At 34.3% G+C, this 6,149-nt stretch overlaps 1 non-coding gene across 1 annotated transcript; it reads right to left on the minus strand.

The window, feature by feature from the left end:
- Positions 1-1,051: 1,051 nt before the first annotated feature.
- On the minus strand, positions 1,052-1,123 carry TRNAI-UAU (transfer RNA isoleucine (anticodon UAU)). The gene has a single exon. It is a non-coding gene; the product is annotated as a tRNA-Ile (tRNA).
- Between the last annotated feature and the right edge of the window lie 5,026 nt (positions 1,124-6,149).

Raw genomic sequence — 6,149 nt, forward strand, 5'->3', positions numbered from 1 at the left:
TTCCTAGATTTTTAAGGAAGAACGTGAGTAAGAATGCAGTTTTCTTGCGCGTGATAAGAATCCTCTGCGTCATATACTCTTTGGAGCTTTTTGTCTGCGTTATTGGTGTGATATAAAGATCTAATATTGGCTTTGTACATCGAGTTTCAAATGCTTTGAGAGGATGCATTCCATATTTAAACTGCCCAGATATTTTCCACCCTGCTGTTGTTATATTCCGACTGTTCAAGAAGATTTCCAATAAAAAAATTCAATTTTTAATTATATGATGGAGGCAAAAATTAGCAGAGGAATTTCCGTAAATTGCCTATCAATAGACTGCCTGTCATAGGAATTTTCATATCAATATATTGCCTATCATCATAGAAATTTTTGTTGCGGTTTCGAGCATTGAAAATTGACTCTTCGAGAATTTGAAAAACATGACACGCGTGCAATAGCTTGAGTAATTTGTTCGAATAGCGGTTTTGAGTAATTTGCTCGATGGTCGGACAAACAGTAAAAGAGAATTTTTCTGCAACACAGATTTCCCAATTCTGCAATATTAAAGGTCTAATTATTTTAACTTGAAATAAGAAAAAACTTGTGTTGTTTTAAATACTGTTTTTAAGTGGGTGTCTTAAATTATTGTCTTAAAAAATTGTCTCTATATAATACAGTGAATATAGTCTCTTACAAGACAATTTCATTTTTTTATCTCCAATTTCATTTTTGTCATTGGAGATACAAAAATGACATTGTCTCCTAAGAGACAATAATGAATATGTTATATATTGCTTTTATAGAGATAATTTTTTTAAGCAATAATTTGAGACACCTGCTTAAAGAGAATATTTAAGACAAAACAAAAAAACACAATATATCTTTAATCCTAGCTATTGTCTTTATAGAGACAATAAAGAATTATATTTGAAGACAATACAATATCATTTTTGTCTCTTTAGAGACAATATAAAACAATGAATCCACAAAAATATCACACCATTGAAATAAATCAATATAAAAAATATTTAATTAAAAATAAACTACAATATCATTGATTAATTCATGTTAGGGCATAGTGGAATCGAACCACCAACCTCCTACTTATAAGGCAGGTGTTCTACCATTGAACTAGCACCCTTTAAACAATTATGTGATGATATAGGCATTGTTTTGAAAAAATGCTCGATACATAATGACATAATATTTATAAAATCTATAATCGTGCAACCTCTATTTTTAACTTAATAAAAAATAACTCAATAGATTTAGCTCAATATCGCAACCATGTGGCGTGACCCACACAATAATAATTCTGAACAAATTAATTTAGTAATACAAAAAGAAGTAACTAGAATTAGCACAAGTTGTTAATATCTTGCCACAACTCTTGAATGGTTTCTATTTAGTGTGTTTCCACTGTGGATCTCTTTGTCTAGTTACTCTTTGGCCACAACATTAGTTAAGATATTATATTGAAAACAAATAGGAAAGGAAATTTTCTACATGGTAAAGCAAAGGAAAATCCTTAAAATGATTATCTTTGAAATCTAGTTAACAAAAGAAATCAACAACAACATGTCTATGCAATCGAGATGGCATATTTATATATAAAAAATTTACCTCATCTTCGAAATACCATTTTTAAGGGGCATCCCTAGATGAAGCATTAACATGTTAAATTGTAGGAAATTTGGATAAGGTTTTAGCCATTTTAAATCATGTTCTATTGTTCATTTTGTTATATAGAAATGATAGAAATGTCTAGAGAGAAGAGAAGCACATATTAGGAGTTTATCACAAGCTTAAAACAAGTCTTAGATCAGCCCAAAAAAAACCAAAAGAGAAGAAGGATCAATGGGGCAGCAAAGGGAAACCCAATGAGGAGTGGACAGGTGGGTGGATAGAACTATAGGATAATAATGAAGATGAGATTCAAGGAAGGCTTGGGAAGAGGAACCAACAACCATTTAGAGCTCATGGCACCAACTACACTTATTTGAGTTGCAAGAATAAAGTAGGTGGTAGAGAGAATTTTTGGGACTATATTAGTATATTAGTCACTGGATGGTTGTGAGACACATTACAGGTCAGGTCAACAATATTCACCATCAAGTGAGACTATGAGGGATAGGGGAGATGGCTACTAGATTTGGACACATTTCCTTCACCACAATATTAGCATGGAAGAATCATTGATACAAGACGACCTTAATTTTCAATCATGTATTCTTGCAGAAACAACATTCATAATAGGAAAATATAGGATTAGCTAAATTACCAAGTGGAACATTCTAAAACGTTGCATGTAGCTCATGCCAATCTCCGGTGAAGCATTAATTTTTTGAAATAATAATCCCCATGTGCCACTCCCATAAATTTATATGAAACAACGACAGCTACCATTTATTTGTTTCTCTCATATGTTGATGCATAATACTTGTATGAAAATAGATAAGCCACCCTATTAAAATCTGAAGCATGATTAGTATATTTCATAACTACTTGAAATTTATCGAAAAGTGTTAGAAAATTATATATTACAAAGCAATGGAACACATAAAATATATTGCAGAAATATAAATGCAGAAAACACATAAAACAAGAGAGACACAGATATATGTGAGTCACCCAATTTGGGCTACATCCAAAGAGAAACAACCAGTCCTTCCTTTTATATTATCCAGAAAACTGAAGAGATACAACCTACAACAGATCTGTTGTAATTCCCTCTTCACTCTCACACAATCTTCTCTCTTTCTCACTCAGAATACAAATCTACATAGATGCAATACAATTCCCTCATATATAACGAGGGGTTGCCTTCTATGGCAAAAAACCCTAAATTAAACATAACTTCTACTGTCAGATCTTGCCTAATGAATGACCCATATTGACTAAGAAATTATAACATTTTAACAAGAAATTGTACATCTATTTTAACTTTAGGGGGGGATCCTAAAGATTGTTGTCGCTCCCCTTTGGACCTCCCTTGCAGCGCAAATATTACAGGAGCCATTGCTGCAACATTACAAATTGGGGTCAAATGCGGTGATACCTTTTAATAAAGAAGATAATTAGGCTCCCCACCCAACAATATCCCACTTGGAGACTGATTATAGCAACTCCACCATTGCTTCATTTGCTGGAAAATGACTCCACTTTGGACCTAGCAATTTTTCATGTTCATTATCATACTTGAATACCAATTGAAACTGAGAAAAAACTCAGTTTCTCCCTGGTTACAACTTTTGTTAACATATCTGTAGGATTTTGGCTAGTGTGTATTTTTTCCAGCTTCAACTATCCATCTTCCAACACTGAATGTATGAAATGATACTTGAGCTGTATATGTTTTGTCTTGAAATGAAATGTAAAGATATTTGAAAGATGTATGGCATTCTGGTTGTCACTATATAACCTACCCAACTCTTGCTTCTTACCCAATTCATACAGAAACCTTTGTAACCAAATCCTTTTTGTACTAGCCTATGTAGTAGCAACATACTCTGCTTCCGTTGTTGAGAGTGCAACAACACTTTTCAGTTTTGAAACCCAACTAATAGTTGTTCCACCTATAGTAAACACATACTCTATTGTGCTCCTACTGTTATCTCAATCAGCCGCCATATCTGCATCAACATATCCTTGTAGATCAATGTTTGAACCACCAAAGCATAATGCTTCATTTGTGGTACCTCTCAAATACTTGAGAATCCACTTCACCACCATCCGATGTTATTTTCCAGAATTGCTCATGTACCTGCGTACAACTCCCACTATATATGCCATAATGATCAGAGTGACATCCAGTATAAACTTGTTTAGACATAAACCTGTCAAATTTTAGATACCACTGCCTTGGATCCTGTTTTAAGCCATAAAAGCTCTTCTTCAACCTGCACACTAGTTTTTCCTTCCCTTTTACATTATATCCTTGTGGTTGTTGCTTATATATCTCTTCCTTCAAATCCCCATGGAGAAATATTGTCTTTATATCTAGCTGATCAAGATGCAAACCTTCAGCTGCTACTAGACTTAAAATAGTTCTAATTGAAGTCATTTTAACAACAGGAGAAAATATATCATCCAAGTCTATTCCCTTTTTCTGTGCAAACCCCTTCACCACAAGTCTAGATTTATACGTTTTTCTACCTCCATCTTCTTCCTTCAATCTGTAATCCCATTTATTCTACAGTGTTGTTTTAGCTGCAGGCAACCTCACTAAGTCCCAAGTTTGGTTATGTTCTAAGGAGTCCATCTCTTCTTTCATTGCCTGCTCCCACTTCTTCCTGTCTTCTACCTGTGCTGCTTCTTCATAACATTCTGGTTCACTAGAATCGGTCAACAATACATAATATAATGAAGGAGAGTATCGTTTAGGGGGTCTACTTATCCTGGTAGATCTTCTAACACAACTTTCAGGTGTTTAAGATGCTTGTTGCTATTGTGGTTGTTTGATTTGTTTTTGCTCTTCATAATTATGATTTTTAGGAACCTTCACTTTTTCTATGATCTCATCAAGCACTGTGTATTCTATGTTTTCTTTTTCCTGTTTCTTTTCCTGCAGTTGATCCTTATACAAAACATTTTGATTGAATATGACATCTCTACTCCTAATGATTTTGTGTTTTTCATAATCATAAAAGCGATAACCAAAATCATTAACACCATATCCAATAAAGGTACATTTATTTGATTTTGCCTCAAGCTTTGTTCTATTTTCTTTATTAATGTGGAAAAAGGCTTCACAACCAAAAGCCTTTAAAAATGAGTAGTTTACCTTTTTACCTGTCCATGCCTCCTCTAGAATACCACCATCGAAGGAACTTGAAGGCCCCCTGTTTATTAGATAAACGACAATATCTACAGAATCTACCCAAAATTGTAAAGGCAATCTTGCATGAAATCTCATGCACCTTTCACGCTCCATGATTATCCTATTCATCCTTTCTGACACACCATTTTCTTGTGGTGTTCCTAGAACTATCTTCTCTATATGAATTCCATTCTATGAACAATACATATCAAACTCTTTGTTGCAATAATCACCTCCATTGTCTGATCTAAGACACTTCAACCTTTTTCTTGTCTCATTTTCAACTAAATATTTCCATTTCTTGAAAGAATAAAACACATCAGATTTATTTTGAATACAAGAATTCTAGGTTTTTTTGGTTGCATCATCAATAAAAGTAACATAACAGTGAGAGCCACCAAGAGATGATACCTGAGCAGGTCCCCATACATTTGTATGCACAAGTTATAATTTTTCGCTCTTCTTTTCTTTCCCAAGTCTGAGGAATCTGTCTCTCTTCTGTTTTCCATAAACACAATTCTCACAAAATTTGAAATCAACATGCTTCAAACCTGGCAACAAATTTCTTAAGTGAAGAATCTGCATCCCCTTCTCAATCATGTGCCCAAGACTATGATGCCACAATGTCATATCTTCTCCTATAGAGGTTAAAGCATTAACAGAATTAGAAATACCATTGCATAAATACAATGTACTAACCTTTTCTCCTTTTGTTATTACCAAGGCTCCTATAGTGATCTTCCAGGTTTTATCTGTAAAAGTAGTCACACAGCCTTGACCTCCCAACTGCCCTATTGAAATAAGATTTCTCTTCAGATATGGAACATGCCTTACCTCCTTCAATAGCCATTGATTTCTATTCAGTTGTTTTATAAAAACTATACCCATTCCAGTGATTTAAAGGGTTTATCATCACCCAATTGAACCTGTCCAAAATCTCCTTGAACATAATCATGAAAATGTTTCCTATCGGGTGTGGGATTGAATGAGTCCCCTTAATCTACCGCCTAGGCATCAATAATATTTTCTAATGAAAGAATCGAAGCATCTTGAAACACATCACTTGTCACATTCGCTTCATGATCACTTTCTTGTTGCGTGTCTCATTCTTTTCCCTTCCAAGACTTGCAGTCTTTCTTCACGTGTCTTTTCTTCCCACATCTCCAGCACACTATCCCCAATCTGGACTTGGATCTACCTTTCCTTGAATTACTATGATATCCTGGGCTCCTTCCTCTTTCCTTTTTCTTCCCCTAGTCTCTAGAGTCAAAGCATTACCTGATGTCTCACCAGAGCTTTTCCATCACATTTCCTAGCTAAGGATTGCACAGACAACGACATTAAACTT

This window comes from Pinus tabuliformis, chromosome 7 (assembly GCF_031772625.1).
Source record: "Pinus tabuliformis cultivar Carrire ecotype Pingquan chromosome 7, CPIR1, whole genome shotgun sequence".
NCBI lineage: Eukaryota > Viridiplantae > Streptophyta > Pinopsida > Pinales > Pinaceae > Pinus > Pinus tabuliformis.